Raw genomic sequence first — 20,268 nt, forward strand, 5'->3', positions numbered from 1 at the left:
GATTAACACCAGCACAAAAAATGGCATAAAGCTAGATGAGCTGAAAGACTTCAACAAATATCTTGGGAGCATAGAGCATGATGTCAAAACATGCAAGGTAGCAACTTGGAGAGCATGTAACAAATTGAGCAAGATCTGGAAGTCTGCTCTACCAAAGTAATTATTCCAGCTGTTGATCTTCCAAATGCTTCTCACTTTTAGGGCAGTGTATAGCATCCACTAGAAACAGCAATAAAGAGCTGTGTGTACAAAAATGTATATGCCTTGGTGGACACTGCTTCAGGAGTAAATCTTGTGCGAACCAGTTGCCAATCTGAATTTAGACACTTAAAAACCTGGTAGATCACCCCTTACAAAATGTACCCACTGCTCAAGCAGGACATGGGACTGGAAGCATCTGACCTGGGAACTGTGATGCACTCATAAATTTGGGCATAACTGGTAAATAACTACAAAACTGTCTGGCCACAGGCCACTGAAGTTGATTTATAGACTGATACATAAGTTACACTTTAATGTCCTATTCCTAAACGAGAAAATACAGCAATATTTTGCCTTTTTCCCTGAAAAACAAAATTGCAAGCCACATCTATACACTAGTACTTTAAAAGAGGAAGCTCCACCAGAGCAGTTCTTCTGGGGTGATCCAAACCTGCCTGGTTACCAAATTATTCAGTGACAAGGTTATCTCTGAATTTGACATACGCTAATTAATGCAATAACATTGAAAAACATCAATTAGCACCTGTCAAATTCAAAGATAACATTGTCAATGATTAATTTGATAACCAGGTAGGTTTGTTCACAGACCCTAGAAATGGGGTCTATTCTGGTTGATTTTGCAGGTAGAATTGGTTCTGAGTCGCCCAACTACCAAATTTTTAGGAGGGGGAGCTTCCAATACTAATAAAATAAAAACTATTGAAGGGATATCATGTATCTTTTTGGCAGTATAGATTAGACTTGTAAACATATCCAGGGTGTCACCTTTGAATTAGAGAGCTTGCGATTTCCAAATATACGTATGATGATATGCTAGATAAAATCACGTAACATGAATGTGATTTTGAATAGATGCACAGACGAATGACATAAACGCTTGGTAATCGCAAGCTCTCTGTTGAATTTGAGGAGTCTGCAGATCAAAAGCCTTTAATTTAAACACATCAATTAGGCCTGCCCTACACACAATAAGCAAACATGTTGCTCTAGTATTTTATATTGAAATTTAAGTTTGGTACAATTAAAACCAAATTTTGGGAGGAGCAGAACTTCAATTCAAGTTGCTGAGTGTAATTAAGCCTTCAAATTGTGCGTGGAAAGTTGATCCTTATAGCAACGTCACAAAGTAGCGTGTTGTTAAGGATGTAGATCACTGCCATGATGGGACATGTAATCATCATATTACATTCATTTAAAATGTCAAGTGTTCAAGAGTGATGTATTAACCTGGGAAGGCACTCTAGGGTTCAGATGATACTTGTACACAGTTTAGTACATCTCAGGGCTTCAACTGACCCCTTGCAAATATAGGGATACATATAGAGAGAATTTTTGGAAAAAATATAGGGTGAATATCTAGAGGAAGAGGGCAAAATTTATGGGCATAATACAGATCTACACTCGGAAGTGGAAAACGGTGTCCCACTTTAAACTTGATATTAAAATATAAATGTGCCCATAGGGTCCCGGGGGGTAGTTTTGAAGATATGGCAGAAACAATTAAGTCAAAGGTGGCTGAAACATTTGCATGGGGGGTCTAAATTTTCAACATCCACTGATCAGGTCAAAATAAATGTCAAATTCTTCCACTCGGTCCAAGGATATAGGTGTACCATGTGTGGTTTTTTCCGAAATTTGATAAAATGTGATCGTCCACCAGAAACCGCTCGTTAAGTCAGCAAATTATATTCCGAGTTACAGTGCAAAATGTGCATAAAGGTTGTATTAATATGTACCTCAAGTTGGTGCAACTGGGAACCAAGGGAGAACAGTGCCAGTGCATTGATTGGTCACCCCAGGTAAATAAATAAATAAATAAATAAATAAATAAATAAATAAATAAATAAACACTTTTTAATTTAAACCAATCATTAATCCTATATTGTTGAAGAGGATAAAAAGCTTCTACTTTATGTATAGAACTCCTATAGCTCTAGTCTTTGTTTGCTTTGGCCAAATCCTGTTCAAGTGGTGGGTTAACCAACAATTAACAATGAGAGGACATTCCTGAACCTCGTTGACTTGGGGATGATTTGAAGTGATCACCAATTCTGACCATTTGCTATTTAATATTATATCACTCATACATAAATTCTAGACAGTTCATTGGTTGATTACCGTTTATCATTTTTACTATCACCCTCTCCGTGTGATAGTCTTTACCATCATGTGCTCTGCCGTAGTGCGCCTGCACAAAGCCGTGCGCTGACTCTTGGACTCGCCGATTTAGTTATGGGTGGACCCCAAAATGTGAAGTATATCACAGCAAAACATGGTGTTATGTTGATGAAAAAATGTATTTCCTACCTTAAATAGTATTTTAGTAATAGAATTTATGCATGAGTGATATAAAACAAATATTAACTGTCTTAAATTTGTGTAATGGTCGAAATATAATCACTCTGTGAAAGATGGATTGTTCCATTCCACTTGCCGTTCCGGCTCGTGGAATGGAACAATCCATCTTTCACCTCGTGATTATATTTCGACCATCACACTCATAGACAGTTAATATTTGTACTATGTACCAGCAATAGGTCCGAAGACATAGAAAGTGAACACACGTACATAGTATATTCATTAGATAATTTTTTCTCTTTTTTCAGCCTATTTTGCATGTTGAGCTCAAATGACTGTTGACCTCTGCATGTGACCTTTAATTAGAGTGGCAAGTTTTCTGTGATTTAAAACACTGAATTCCGTGATTTTCCGTGCATGGTTTTAAATACTAAAATCTGTAAAATGTAATTTCAATTGAATATTCCTTGCGTATATGGCTACTCTATGACTAGTTGTTTTAAGGTTGATATCTTTGAAGACAGACTTTGTTTTAATTTTTTTACCTCACATTCTCATTTTTTCTTCAAAAGTTTATTTTCTCCAGGAAAAACATGTTTTCCGCGATTTTCCATGTTTTTTTCTCTTAAATTCTGTGGTTTCGTCTGCTTTTCTGTGACACGGAAAACTTGCCACTTTACCTTTAACACCACCAATACATGCGTGTTTGGACCCATAGTGCAGCTATGACCCAAGTTTGATTGCACCCGTTGTCGACTGGCCTGTCCTAGACAACAAACTGCCGATACATGTGTGCATGGTCGAATCCTTCAGCTTCCAGTTTTTCACTAGTTAACTTTTTATGCATCTGGTAAACCTCAGACCTGTTCATTTTCTTAAATCTCAGGTTGGCTATATATATTGCTATTTGACTGTGTGCTTTTGCTTCTTGTCGTGGCTCTGACTATCTATCTACTTTGTATGGGATGTAAATGAGCCATCTCTTTTCATTTTTGTTGGTGTTTTCTTTTGTAATTTTGTTTCTTACACAATGTGTTATTAATTTGTCATTCTTCTTGATCAGTGACAAGTCTCGCTGTGTGAGGACAATCCAGCTGAACTCCAATACTATAATACTGTTCATTCCAATAGAAACACACATGAAGTGGACATAAAAGCTGCTTTTTCAATGACTCAATTTACACTACATGAGGATATAAATCAGTTTGAATCCAGTTTAATTCACTAGGTATATTTACTATCGCCTATCATCGTCTTATTAGTGTCAAATCACAACAAGATTATATGTGACCATCCACCACGAAGTGGTAGTTAAGTCGGCTCTAGATCATTTTCTGTTTATTGCAGATTTTGAAAGAATGCACTTTCAGCTTTACAATGACACCTCCACCAGCTTCATCGGACATCTAGAAGTGAAGTATATGGTTCATCGAAGGTCAAATTCCTAATATATTTTACATAGAAATCCAATACTGTTTTTGATTGTATCTCAACATGGAAAATGCCGACTTTACGACCAGTTTGTGGTGGATGGGCACATAATAGTAGTACAAATTATTTAAGATCGTAAGTTAATTTTGATTTTGAGAGATAACAAAACTTGGTTTTTAAAAAGTCCATGCTTTCTTGACAGGTGTAAACTGTACACACTGACAGCCCAGCCTTTAGTTTAATACTAGGAATTATTCTGTAAATAAGAGAGTGATTCTTAGAAATTAGGAGGCTAAAGCATAAAATTTAGCTGAAATTGATTCCACCAAAAATCATGTGCAAATGCATGTTGTGTAGTGGGAGCAAAAATGGGGTTTCCAATTGTGCCAAAACTGATTGGATCCTGAAATCAGGAATTGGTATATATTGTAAAAGGAGGTCTAAGATTTACAAAACCTTAAAATATTTTGTAAAATGTAATCACATAACGGCTGCATGCACTGAAACACCCATGCTTGAATCAGGTTTCTATCATGATATCAATATTGAACTTATGGGATTCATTACACCGAGGCACACATCACCCCACAATATAGTGCATGATCCCATTATACTTTCAAAAATGTGTACATGTCAAATTAAGGTTACAATTTATGATAGAATGTTAGAAAAAAGAGATATATGTATTGTAATCAAGTTAAATAATTTTGGCTTGCAGGAAGTAGGAACAAGTACAGATTCCATTTGAGGTAAAATATACTTCATAGTCAGAGTCATCGGACCCTGAATATTATTTAACATCATCCATGTTAAAATGTAAAATGGATAATAAACTTCAAGCGAGATAAATTGTTTGTTTGAAATGAAAAATAATGAACAAAATTTCAGGTAATTAGGAATTAATTAATTGAAATGCTCAATTTTTATAACAACAAATTTAAGTTAAACATGGAAATCAATAGAACATTTTTGAAGTTGATTTGATGCAGTTACTATATATTTTTAAACACAAAACACATGCTTAAATTGAAGAAATGTTTAGGGGTATGTTTCTCATAGAAATCTGGTCCCGGTAGGAATTATGTGTACCTCCAGGAACCCCGGATCTAGCATGGGTACCCATAAAATCCTTGAGAACCCCCTCCCCACTGCTTTTTATTTCAGCCCATCACATTTTGACATCCTCTGTCCTTTACAACAAATTCATTTTGGCTCGCTGTATGTAAGATAAACTGTTCAAAATCAGGGTCTCGCCTTACAAGCGATTATTTCTGGTATTAAATGGTCTGTTCTCACCCTGTATAAATTTTTGATTCAATACAACTATCTAATGAGAAAAATCATAAAATGTTACACTGTTTACCTTTCCCAACAATAGTGTTCACTGAATTGAAAAGAATGCCACATATGGAATGGATGATTTGCAACAGAATACAACTCTCAACGCTTTTGTTCAGTGGACCGGTACATTTTACAAGAATTGCATAACTTGACAGAGAGTCTTACTGTTTACATGTACTTTTCAATTTCAGGTCTACAAGAAATTTAAAAAGTGCGTACCATTACTGTTTTTTATTCAACCAGGGATGTAAATGGGTAACATCTCCTTTTCCTGAACATCCATCTCGATAATCTGGTCCTCGGATAATCGGGCTTGCGCACGGTATGGAACATTTAGAGGGGTTTGTTCAGGGAATACGCTACAGGGTATCACCCCTCCTAATAAAGTATTTGTGGTTTTTTTTATGACAACTTATCATCATCCAATTCCGGAAATGCAAAAAACCAATTTTAATGGCCAATTTATGCAATTTCCAGAAGATTTACATCCCTCATTAAACGCCTTTCTACTAAACACCCCAATCTTTTTTTGCATGCCATAGCATGCAGGCATTCACTGGCAAGTAATTGATCGCGAAATTCCACGGACAAATCTTATTACCTGGGTCACTCCATGCCAACTCAACCGATCAGGTACACCATCAGAAAATGGATTTCTTTCTTTTTTGGTGTACTGGAAGATACTTATGAGAAATATATCCTGAAATTTTCAGGTCTCTACTCCATTTCGTTCTCCCGTAAGTGCAATTTTAAATTTTAGGGGGGCCTCCGTGAAAACGCGTCGCGGGATGTAAGTCGATATAGAGAGGGCCATAACTATAAAACTATACCCCTCAGAACTTTCAAACTTGGTATTCTGGGTTACTTTTTGCTGCAGATTTCAAATATTCAAACAGAAAAGGTTATAGGGGCCCAAAAATACATTCCTCTGGACCACTCTTTGGGGGCCATAAGTCAAAAAGTAAAAATAATTTTATTATCCAAATTTTTGCTAATGATAGCCAACCGTACTACATGTATGTACAATTTTAAATATTAAAATTGGATGAGATAGAGCCCTTCCAAAAAACAAATAAATTGTTTTTACTATAACTTGACCCCTCTAAAAACCAATGTCAGACCAGGTCAGACATTCCGAACCAAATTCTACTTGATATATGTTTGAGTTGGATCCTTGGTTAAGTCTCATGAAAAGTTTCATCATGGTTTCTTAAGAAGTGTCTTCCTTTTAAAGGGGGGTAACCCTATTGGTTTTGGATATGGATTGTCTTTAAAATTACACAATAATATCAAATATCGCCTCCTTTATGCTGCTTTGTGAAAAAACGAGAGCATTTACAGCGTAAATGTGAATAAATAGCCAAATTTGCAATCCAATACCTTGGTATACGTGAATTGCATTCTGGGCAGGCAATGACGAATGCTGACATGCTGTACAATGCCCGCCCGTATTGAACGGAAAATGTTTTTTTTTCTTATCGTTTAAGAAAAAAAGGAAACAAAATATATTTCCCCTTGCAATATGTACATTTCAAATGAATATAAAAAAAGTTTGGGCAAAATGGAGAGGAAAAAAAACCTTCCGAGACCGGGTTTTGAACCGGGTACCTCTCGGGTAAAAAACAAACGCGCTAGTCAATTGAGCTATTTAGCACACCACGCTTACTGGTGCCGTTTTCATAACTATATACGGGCCATGGCGCACCGCGTCTCCTCAGCAGTTAGTGTGGTTCGCTTTTTCACAGAATGTGTATGACGTGAAACCAAAGTAGCTGTTGCGGTGACTGATATTTCGTTCATAATTCCTCCCAGAAATCCAAAGTAATACCATTGTTTACAAACTGGTATACCTGTAAAACCGCTGTGATTCATGATTTCTCGAAATACATCGACTTGGAGCGCCAAATTTCAGGATAGTAATGAGAAAAATAGTATCTATTATGTGATACCAAAACCTCATCAACAATGAAAAAATCGGGGATGATGCTGTCGATCGGGTTACGGACCTTTAAGAAGTGTCTTCCTTCTCAAACATATCCATCAATATGGCCTTGTCATGAACTTATTGTTCCAGGATGCCTGCCTGACCAGAATGCAACTCACACGTACCAATCAGGGGCTATTTTAACGTGCCTCACTGTCACGTATGTGACGAGATAAAATATTCGTGCAGTGACAATTAACAATCCGAGTAGATATGCTTTAATAGTAGACAATGGTAGAGCCTTTCTTATGGTCACATTCAGGTAAAATGTCAATTTTTAATTTTGAAACGCACTCTACTTCATCAACACTTTTATCTCATTGCACGATCGTGACAGTGAGGCACGTTAAAATAGCCCCTGGTACCAATGCAGTCAATGCATTTTAAGGCGCGCGAGTGCGATCGCGCAAATAGAGCCCACCTTAAATCGCTTTACCGAGTGCGATTTATAGCACACCTTGTCACCTCAAGGAGTTTCCAAAGTTGCAGCGGTTCCCGGAAGTGATATGCATTAAAAATAAATCAACGTCATGGCCTTTACAAAACGACCCATATAATATCTTTTTCTACTCGCTGATTGGCCGCTTCCGACAATTTAATATGTAAATTAGCTGACCTTTCTTGATAGCACACCTAAAATCCCCACCGAGTGCAATTAACAGCACACCTGTAGCTCGCCTGACTATTTCCAGAAGTGCGATTTGTAGCACACATGCTGTTTTTCAAAATTCATAGACTGCCAATGTATTGGCTTGTTAATTTTGATAATTATTCACATTTACGCCGAAAATGTTCCAGTTTTCTCACATAGATGCATATATATATAATAAGGGGACAATATTTGACATTGTATGTTAGTTTTTAAAGACGAACTAAAAAGTTCCTATATGGTCTGGAATCCTTCAATTAAGTCCATTTAATTGTAGAATTTCTTCTCGCGATTCGGAAGTCACATAAAGGCATTGGTCCTGTGTTCAGGAGGATTCATCCCTGTGCACATTTAAGTGTCAGAGCTATTAGGCTAATGAAAGTCAATTCCCAGTTTCCCGTTACATAATTTTTCATGACTGTGTAGGTGACCATTTCATTATTCATTATTTTAAATACCATTTCATTTATTGCATCTGTTACAGGTGTAAACCAATAACTACGGTACCCATATACAGGTGATAAATCACAGTTTGTAGTTTACAGATGTAGTTTACAACCACATGAAGGTGATTGTACAACTATTATCAAAAGTTTCACAATATTTTTACGGGATGAGATCAGAGCAGATCAAAAAGTGCGGGACAGAGAATTGAGGTAGATATTCATAATTAATTCATTATTAGCCATATATACCATGCTCCTACTGCAAAGAAAATCCCTGAAAATCAACAGAAAGAAATTTATGATATATTTAAAAACACATTTATTTGTATATTAAAAAGTTTGTTAGAAATCAACATTTATTCAAAATAATGAAATATTTGGCCAGCAATTTGTTTTGAGCGGAGTAGGGTAACAGGAAACTTTGAATCAACTTTCATTAGCCTTAGAAAAGAGAAGGGGGACCCATCCCCGATTCTGATATCTGCACTCAATCCTAGGTTTCAGGGTTTGGCGTTGTTACGACCGGAGCACAGTTGAAATTGCAGACTCTCCAATGAAATGAAATGACAATACTAAACTGATAGGATTATCCACAATGGCTTAGGCAGTCAGCCATGTAGGGAGTGTTTTACACACCCAAATTTGTAAATACACACCCTGCGGCCCCGGCCCACATGGGTCATGGCCTATACTTTGTAGTTTGTACACAATTTCACAAATCTTAAATTTACACACCCAAACCTTCAAATCCTGCCTAAGAGTTAAGACCCTGATTACCCCCTAAATCAGATCCAGATAAACTGAAATTTTTGAAATGTTTTTTCCATGGATAATTTATTGAATTATTTCCATATAAGAACGGATGCTAAAAATAAAAATAACCAAGTTAAAATCATGGCTCATTTAACCGTCTATGCTTGGTTAATTGTGTATATTTCATGATGAGCTGAGTCCGAGACGCTACATGTACATAAGAAATTAGTTTTTACACGTGTACTTTTATGAATGAAACTTGAAAGTAAATAGTACTATCATCAAGTATCTAAAACACCGACATGCTACACTGTTACTGTTTATGTTTACTACTACATGTACCATGCCACTGTAGTGTACTACATCAGTACATGTATAGACTATAGTATGTCTGCTGTGCCTGTGTGACGCGCGTATGCATATTATTGTAAACAATAAATGGTTCAAACCTAGCCCTACCTTCTTGATAAAACGAAACCAGATAGCCCTTTTATACTCAGTTTCGTTGATTAAAAAAAGCATGACTATAATTCTCATAATATCAGATTAATTAATTAAACCGTATTATGACTGACTAGCAAGTAGCATGCTAGGCAGTCGAACGATAGCTGATTAACCAATGAAATGTGTTATAGGAGGACACGCCACTGACACACACACACACATAACATTCCACTTGATTAGCCCAGACGAAAACATCACAGACAAACCTCCAAAAATCCTACAAATTTAGGCTTTATCGACAATTAATCATGTTAGTCAGCATTGCAGAAAGATACTTTGTGTTCCTACCTTCACTTAAACGCCAATTATCGGACATATAACGGTGAAATCATGCAGTACTTAGCTAATATTTTCTTCGTCTGGTGTTTGTTGACAACTTCCCACGACAAGCCACGAGGTTTGTGTATATGATTCCTTGTGTACGGCAAGGCACGTCATGAATAATGAATGAGAATTGGCGAGCCCCCAACAGCCTCCTATAGCTGTATAGCTACGAAGTTTCTTCTGCACGCGCGATATATACAGTGAATAATCCGTGATATAGAACGGAGAATTTAGATTGATGTTGTTTTTATAATTGGATCGGGAAAGGAATCACGAGATGCCTGAATCACTTGTAAAACAATCCCTTTAAAAGGTGATGGTCCACCATGAAAGACACTTCATAAGTTTCAATAGGGCCTATATCATTATTCCAACTTACTAACAGGCGCGTAGCAAGCGGGGGGACAGGGTGGACGAAGTCCATGGGCCCCGAGGGTTCAGGGGCCCCGGCACAAAAGCAAACATTAAATAAGGGCTGATAATGGAGTTATACTATTGGGCCAGATGGGCCCGGGTCCTGGGCAATTTTGGGCCCCCAAAATTGCCCTATAGGCCTATGCATCTTTCTTTTAACCCCAATAACAGCATGTTTTTTGGTCAAAATAGGGCAAAATTGTAAATTTTCCGCGCTTCGCGCGCATTAAAATACCAAAATTTATGTTGATCTGGGGCCAAGTAGTCTGAAATTGAATTGAACAAAATAGGTTAGTCCCCCTTTAGTTAAACCAAAACTTGGCCACTGACTTGAGTACACATGCCTTCCTCGGCACGTGACGCGTGACGGTTCGGGACCTCCAAATTTTGGCCTGGCCCAGGGCCCATAAGGTAGGCTAAATCCCGCCCTGCTGTTAAAAGGGCCCGTACTGTTCCTTGTCCATGGGCCCCTGATGTTCTTGCTACGCCACTGCTTACTAAGTATCCAAAAGTCAAATTCACCTCTTCTAGTTTCATGCCATTGCCACGTATCTTATTTTTAGGAATTTTTGATAAAGAACAGGCCGTGACCAGGATTTATTTGGGGAGGGGCTGATTAAAAAAAATGGATATTTTTTAATTTTGACCTTTTTGGACTACACTCATAGAAATGACTTGTTCGCCTTGTTGGCGCAATTCAAAAGGAGTAAGTTTGGACAACTCAAAAATAGTGTAAAAGTTGCCAAAACAAAATTCATTTCTTCTTTCTTTTATCCGAACTTAAAAATGCTGAAAAAGCTCAAAAGTTCCGTCAACTAATCAACTTTGTTGGCATTACTTAAAAAGTTGATGTAAGTCGTTGCGTCAACTTTTAAGTAATGCCAACTTCTGAATTCACTCAGGAACTTAGAAAAATAAACAAGGTTCAAAGAACCAATTAGTTGAGTTATTGTAACTCAACATGTAAGTTGACCGGTAACTCGTTCATATTATTATTAAGTTAGGCCTACTGGTAGGCCTATATTGTTTTGAGTTATTCAAATTTAGTACTTTGTTACTTAATTCACGTAATTGGATCATTTTCTGCACAATTAGCAGTATTCAAATATTTATTTTTTTAATCAGTGCAAAATTTTGTATACTATAGCACACCTCTAGAAAATTATGCTAACCTAGTTTTATTTTTTGAGTTGTAACAACTCAACAAAGTAAGTGCAAATGAGTGCGACCAACATAATGATATCGAGTCAGCATTACTCAAAATTGTACGCGTTGGCATTACTCGGAAAGTTGACGCAACAACTTACATCAACTTACTGAGTAATGCCAACGAACAATTTCTATGAGTGTAGGGAGAGGGTGGGGGATTTTGGAACTACTTGATATCAGCACATGAGACTGATAAACGATATCAGTAGTAGGCCTAGCTGCGCGATAGACTACCTGATATCAGCAATAAATAAGACTTGATAATCTACCTGATTTCAGCAGCAGATAAGATTGTAATTGATAGCCTACCTGATACCAGTAACAGATAGACTACGGTATTGATAAACTACCTGATATCAGCACTGAGCGATAAACTACCCGATATCAGCAGTAGATGAGCGATAAACCGTTACCTGATATCAGCAGTAGAGATGAGCGATAAACTACTTAAAAAATCAGCAGTAGATGAGCGATAAACTACTTAATATCAGCAGTAGACGAGCGATAAACTACCCGATATCAGCAGTAGATGAGCCGATAAACTGAGCAGCAGATGAGTGATAAACCGTCACCTGATATCATGAGTGATAAACTACCTGATATCAGCAGAAGATGGGCGATAAACTACCCGATATCAGCAGTAGATGAGATATTGTTAAACTACCCGATATCACCAGTAGATGGGCGAAAAACTACTTGATATCAGCAGTATATGAGATATTGATAAACTATCTGATACCAGTAGTTGATGAACAATAAACTACTTGATATCTGATATCAGCAGTAGATGAGTGATAAACTACCAAATATCACCAGAAGATGAGCGATAAACTGCTGATTTCAGCAGTAGATGAGATATTGATAAAGTAGGCCTACCTGATATAAGCAGATTAGTAAAAACCGGATATCAGCAGATGAGACTGATAAACGATATCACCAATATGTAGGCCTAGATGAGCGATAAACTGCCTGATATCAGCAGAAGATAGGGGATTAACTACCAGATATCAGCAGAAGATGGGTGATGATAAACTACCCGATATCAGCAGTAAATGAGATATTGATAAACTACCCGATATCAGCGGTTGATGAGCGATAAACTACCTGATATCAGCAGTATGTTAGATATTGATCAACTACCCGCAGTGGATGAGCAATAAACTACCTGATAGCAGCAGTAGATGGGCGATAAACTACTCGATATCAGCAGTAGATAAGATATTGATACGCTACCTGATATCAGCAGTTGATTAATATAAACCTGATATCAGCAGATGAGACTGACAAACGATATGACCAGTAGATGATCGATTAACTACCTGATATCAGCAGAAGATTGGCGATAAACTACCCGATATCAGCAGATGAGATATTGATAAACTACCTGATATCAGGAGATGAAACTGATAAATGATATCAGCAGTAGATGCGCGATAAACTACCTGATATCAGCAGTAGATGAGACTATTGATATAAATCTACCTGATTTCAGCAGTTGATGAGATTATAATTGTTAAACTACCAGATATCAGCAACAGATGAGACTATTGATAAACTACCTGATATCAGCAGTTGACGAGCAATAAATTACCCGATATCAGCAATAGATGAGAGATAAACTACCTGATATCAGCAGTAGATAAGCGATAAACTACCTGATATCAGCAGTAGATGAGCGATAAACTACCTGATATCAACAGTAGATGAGATAATGATAAATTACCTGATATCAGCAGTTGATGAGCAATAAATTACCCGATATCAGCAATAGATGAGAGATAAACTACCTGATATCAGCAGTAGATCAGCGATAAACTACCTGATATCAACAGTAGATGAGATAATGATAAACTACCTGATATCAGCAGTTGATGAGCAATAAATTACCCGATATCAGCAATAGATGAGAGATAAACTACCTGATATCAGCAGTAGATCAGCGATAAACTACCTGATATCAACAGTAGATGAGATAATGATAAATTACCTGATATCAGCAGTTGATAAGCAATAAAGTACCTTATATCAGGAGTTGATAAGCAATAAACTGCCTGATATCAGCAGTAGATTAGTGATAAACTACCTGATACCTGCAGTAGAAGCTAGTAGATGAGCTATAAACTACCTGATATCAGCAGGAGATGAGACTATTGATAAACTACCTGATATCAGCAGTAGATGAGACTATTGATAAGCTACCTGATATCAGCAGGAGATGAGACTATTGATAAATTACCTGATATCAGCAGTAGATGAGACTATTGATAAACTACCTGATATCAACAGTAGATGAGACTATTGATAAAGAGGGCGCACCACCAAATCACTCCACGAATTTTACACGAATTATGTAACAGTGAAATTCGGTTAAAATAGTCCACCGCTTATTTGAGCTTGTTGCGGCTTTATTTTCTAAACGTATATGGTCGAATCCAACGAAAAGTGTACACGGCATGTTCAGGGCCTTAACTTAAAAGTATTAATCAATTGGCATTCGTTTTTGTATTGTGTTTATTCGCCTTGATCATACGCTTCGCGCCATATATAATAAGACCCCTTTCTGTGAAAAACTTAGACACAGAGACCCCAAAACATGCTATTTTTACCCATTTTTAAAAAATATTTCTTAAAGTATTTTTAAAAACATCTAAATCAGTTATGAAAAGAAGTCATTGGATTGAATCTAAATTGATTTCCTGAAAGGTGTGTATTCAAAGATTGCCTGTTCAATTTATTTTTCACTTATTTGTACATAATTATGAATTTTTGTGATAATTTTTGAGTGGTATTTTTTACATTACCTACGAATACAATTTTTCATAGCACTAGATATATCTTTAAAAATGAAAATCACTAATAAATGCGCAATTGATACAAGCTTTGATATGTCCAATACTGAAATGCATTGCATTCGGACATCTTTATTATTGTGTTTAGCTGCCAGAAATTCTAAATGGCACAAAGGTAGGTTTGGTAAAAAATATGCATTACCTCCGAATACATGTTAAAAGCTGTGTCATTTCCACAAACTGAGAGAATAGTAAACAATAGTTAAGCAATAGGTGCAGGGTAATACACTCTTTATTTCTACCAAGTTTCAATAGCCTGCGTTTAAATATTTCTGAGATGTCAACAATAAAAGCAAGTATTCGTCGGTAAATTTCGGTAACCGAATGTTACTTACGAATACAATTTGACATCATGACAGTATGATTGTGAAACACCGCCATTCATGCCAATGCCCATATTGGTACATCAAATCATATGTCAATGAATGTTGCGAATTCACATAGGCCTACATGCCCACCATGCAAAACTGAATACGGCTTAATTGTTGAAAAATATGTACTGAAATAGACGACGGTCTGCTCATTTGAAAGAAAAATCTGATTCGAAGAAGATTAGAAGGGGATAAATACTTGGATTTGCCAGCTGTCATCTGTGTTTCATTTTAAACGTTTACCGACCTTCTGGTTTCTGAGTAATTTGTGTCCAAATTGGTTTATCCGAAGGTAACTTTTGACGTTTTCGCTAAATTTACATACGAATACCGTGGACAAAAACGAATTTTCTCATTGTCTCATGATCTAGACAACACAGTGGTGGGCCCTAGTATAGAGCTAATTATAGTTGCCCTCAAACGAAAGGCCACAAGACGTAACTGACTCCAAGATGGACTTCACAAGTCTGCAATGTGCAATTAAGCAAATTAAAGTCACTTTAGTGCCTTTGTTTCTTACTTCAATCCTCTTTCAACCACTGTGAACCGACATTAAATATACATGATAGGGTCTCAAGTATCAATAAACGCACATAAAGAAAATAATACATTCAAAGTGCTTTATAAAATGAAGATTTGATTGCGATATCCACCAAAAGTCTAATTCTTACCTACAAATACTGAAATGTTACTTACGAATACAGCATAGGTAATACATGACATGTGTAATGAAGTGTCCTTACCAATGGAAATTAATTGTCAACAACTTTAAGCGGTACCCCCGGACAATATTATTACCCATATACGGATACATTCAACAATTATTATTTATTATGTAAATTTGCTGTTTAACTACTTGTATATCAAAATGAAGTGTTCAAAATCTTGCTAAAAGCATCAAAAAAATTGTGATCTAAGGAAAAAGTATTTCATTTGGACGTACCATCTGAAAGAGATCTAAAAACTACCATTTTATTATCATAATAGCAAAATTTGAACCTCTAAACTCAATATAGAAATTGTTAAATCGCTCGTGTTACCTACGAATACCCGGGTAAACTTCATTTTCAAAAATAAACTAGCATAAATTGACTAAGATCATATTGATCGCGTTATAAAAATAAAAACAAATATTTTCTGGTTGAGCTAGCATTTTCCTGACACCCCGTGGTCTACATTACACGAAAAAAGTGTTAATGGGAATATTCCATTTAGTATTGCGATAGTGAAAGCATCCTAGTGGTATTCGTAGGTAACATTGGGTTTTGATGTCACATTTACTATCATACGTCCTGGATTTATTTTTCAAGATTAGTATGTAGTAGGCCCTATGGGCAAAAGGAAAAAATTGTGGAGACATTTTTATTTTGGACTTTTATTTTTGGCCCGTGGACACTTTTGGTTGGATTCAGGGCCGGATTTACCATAGGGCCAGATGGGCCCGGGCCCAGGGCCCCCAAATTTTGGGGGCCCTCAAAATTGCCCTGTGCAGTGTGCATTTTCCATTTTAGCCCCAAAACACCATGTTTTGGGCCATAATAGGTTAAATAATTGCAAAATTGGCACAGGCCTGTTATATAGCAAAATTCAGCTTCATTTTGAGCTTAAATATTCTAAAATTCAAATTTTTTCGCGCGCTTCGCGCGCATCGATCAAAGTACAATTTAAAAACCTGGCCCCTAGAGTGCATATGCCTTCCTCACGGTGCGTTGGGGGTCTCCAAATTTTGGCCTGGCCCAGGGCCCCCAAAAAGGTAAATCCGGCCCTGGTTGGATTCAACCATTAAGTCAAATGTTACCAGTTTTCAGCTCATTTGCTTCCGACAAGTGTATACATGAAGAAATCTGAGAAAAAGTCCCAATTTTTTTATTTCAGAGTTGAAGTTCTGGCGCGAATTTGATCAACGTCCGGTTTCCAAAATTGAGTGATTTTTTTTGGGTTAAATTTGCACAATTTTTCTTTGCGGCAAAATAACAAAAAAAGTCGGTGGTTAGCAATATATTGTGTTAAAAGAATAATATTCTACACATGATCAGCTTTAATTTGATAACAAGCTTCATTGCTGAAATGCAAGTGCCAAAACGAAATCCAAATATAGGCCTTTTACCGTGTATTTCAATGGGCGCGTTAAGTTAATGGTGGTGAGCTCCCTAAACTACCTGATATCAGCAGTAGATGAGACTATTGATAAACTACCTGATATCAGCAGCAGATGAGACTATAAGTGTTAAACTACCAGATATCAACAAAGATGAGACTATTGATAAACCACCTGATATCAGCAGTAGATGAGATAATGATAAACTACCTGATATCAGCAGTTAATAAGCAATAAAGTATCTGATATCAGCAGTTGATAAGCAATAAACTACCTGATATCAGCAGTAGATGAGTGATAAACTACCTGATATCAGCAGTAGATGAGCTATAAATTACCTGATATCAGCAGTAGATGAGACTATTGATAAACTACCTGATATCAGCAGTAGATGACACTATTGATAAATTACCTGATATCAGCAGTAGATGAGCGATAAGCTACCTGATATCAGTAGTTGATGAGTGATAAACTACCCGATAACAGCATTAGATTAGTGATAAACTACCTGATATCAGCAGTTGATTAATAAAAACCTGGTATCAACAGATGAGAATGATAAACGATATCAGCAATAGATGAGCGATAAACTACCCGATATTAACAGTAGATGGGCGATTAACTATCCGATATCAGCAGTAGATGAGCGATAAACTACCTGATATTAACAGTAGATGGGCGATAAACTACCCGATATCAGCAGTAGATGAGTGATAAACTACCTGATATTAACAGTAGATGGGCGATAAACTACCCGATATCAGCAGTAGATGAGTGATAAACTACCCGATATCAGCAGAAGATGAGACTATTGATAATCTACCTAATTTCAGCAGGAGATGAGACTATAATTGATAAACTACCTGATATTAGCAAAGATGAGACTATTGATAAACTACCTGATATCAGCCGCAGATAAGACTATTGATAAACTACCTGATATCATCAACAGATGAGACTATTGATAAACTACCTGATATCAGCAGTAGATGAGACTATTGATAAACTACCTGATATCAGCAGCAGATAAGGCCAAAAAAAAAATTGTTGTGTTGCCCTCCCAAGCCTAAAATCTGGTAGTACACCCGGCCGGATTTTTTTTTTTTTTTTTTTAGCAACTGAACCATTTGATACCTACTATTTCACAGTAACATGAGTGAAGAGAGGCATATGCTTAATATTGGCTGTATTTTCTACCCAATGTTGAATATTTTATTGAAGTAAATATTAATATTAAGGCCCTTCACAATTAATTCTTAGTTTACTATTTAAAGATTTTAAAATAGGCATGAGGTAACTTAATTATTAGTTATTTATTACTTATTATTTTCTTCATTTTGAAACAAGTGGTCACAGCCCAATATCAACATGAACATCCTGCATGGTACATTTTGGCACTGCAGATCATATTGCAATTATGGTTGATTTTATACATTGATAATTAATAATATGTGTTATTTGTTTGTTCAGGATTCATGATTTAAGTAAGAAAGTAGCAAATTAATGTAACAAAAATGTCATTTAACAGAGAAAATGACAGAGAGAAAAATCAAATAATTAAATATTTTGCAATTTTCAATTTTTGATGCGGGTGGGAAATAGGAAACTCAAAATCAATTGTGAAGGGCCTAAACATCCATGTTGTTGGGATTCAATGAGTCAGTCCTACTATCCAATTAAAGTGCTGGCTTGGGGCACAATCTTTTTAGTGAACGTTATGGATCTGGGAATAGGCTTGGGGGTACATGTATGATATAAAAAATCATTTGTTAAAAAAATTATAAAAAAAAAAAAAAAAAAAAAACCCGGGCCCAGATTTTCGCGATTTTGACCCGGCCGCGGAGGGCAACACAACATTTTTTTTTTTTGGCCTAAGACTCGAACTGATAAACTACCTGATATCATCAACATATAAAGACTATTGATAAACTACCTAATATCAGCAGTAGATAAGACTCTAACTGATAAACTACCTGATATCATCAACAGATGAGGCTATTGATAAACTACCTGATATCAGCAGCAGATAAGACTTTAACTGATAAACTATCTGATATCATCAACAGATGAGACTATTGATAAACTACCTGATATCAGCAGTAGATGAGCGATAAACTAACCGATATCAGCAATAGATGAGCGAAAAACTACCTGATATCAGCAGTAGCTAAGATATTGATAAACTACCTGATATCAGCAGTTGATGCGCAATAATCTACCTGATATCAGCAGTGGATGAGTGATAAACTACCCGATATCAGCAATAGATGAGCGAAAACTACCTGATATCAGCAGTAGGTGAGATATTGATAAACTACCTGATATCAGCAGTAGATGAGCAGTAATTTAACTGATATCAGCAGTGGATGAGTGATAAACTACCCGATATCAGCAGTAGATGAGCGATAAACTACCAGATATCAGCAGTAGATGAGTGAAAAACTACCTGATTTCAGCAGTAGATGAGATATTGATAAACTACCTGATATCAGCAGTTGATAAACAATAAAGTACCTTATATCAGCAGTTGATAAGCAATAAACTGCCTGATATCAGCAGTAGATGAGTGATATAAACTACCTGATATCAGCAAACGTGACAAACGATATGGGTGATAAACTACCTAATATCAGCAAACGTGACAAACGATATCACCAGTAGATTAGTGATTAACTAGCTGATATCAGCAGAAGATGGGTGATAAACTACCCAATATCAACAGATGAGATATTGATAAACTACCTGATATCAGCATTTGATTAATATAAACCTGATATCAGCACATGAGACTGACAGACGATATGACAGTTAGATGAGTGAAACTACCTGATATCAGCAGATGGACGATAAACTACCCAATATCAGCAGATGAGATATTGATAAACTACCTGATATCAGCAGTTGATTAATATAAACCTGATATCAGCAGATGAGACTGACAAACGATATCACCAGTAGATAAGTGATTAACTACCTGATATCAGCAGAAGATGGGCGATAAACTACCTGATATCAGCAGATGAGATATTGATAAACTACCTGATATCAGCAGTTGATTAATATAAACCTGATATCAGCACATGAGACTGACAAACGATATCACCAGTAGATGAGTGATTAACTACCTGATATCAGCAGAAGGTGGGCGATAACCCAGCAAACACAAAAACGTTTTTAAAACGTTTTAAATAAGTTATATTTTGGGTTTTGGTTTAGGTAAAAACGTTTTAATAACATTAAAATGTCGGGTTATGTAAAGGTCATAAAATCATTTTAAACGTTTTGTATGAAAACACACTACAACAATATTTTTAAAATGTTTTCGAAATGTCATTGTAAACTATTTTTGCAAACATTTTGGCCAAATATTTTGTC

General features: G+C 36.4%; 1 protein-coding gene across 1 annotated transcript in view; it reads right to left on the reverse strand.

Moving 5' to 3' along the window:
* LOC140146092 (putative N-acetylated-alpha-linked acidic dipeptidase) overlaps positions 1-10,036 on the reverse strand; it is a 60,758-nt gene extending 50,722 nt beyond the window's left edge. Inside the window, 1 exon segment of the mRNA XM_072167848.1 lies at positions 9,917-10,036. The gene's annotated coding sequence lies outside the window, so the exon portion shown is untranslated.
* Between the last annotated feature and the right edge of the window lie 10,232 nt (positions 10,037-20,268).

Source organism: Amphiura filiformis, chromosome 1 (genome assembly GCF_039555335.1).
Source record: "Amphiura filiformis chromosome 1, Afil_fr2py, whole genome shotgun sequence".
NCBI classification, from domain to species: domain Eukaryota; kingdom Metazoa; phylum Echinodermata; class Ophiuroidea; order Amphilepidida; family Amphiuridae; genus Amphiura; species Amphiura filiformis.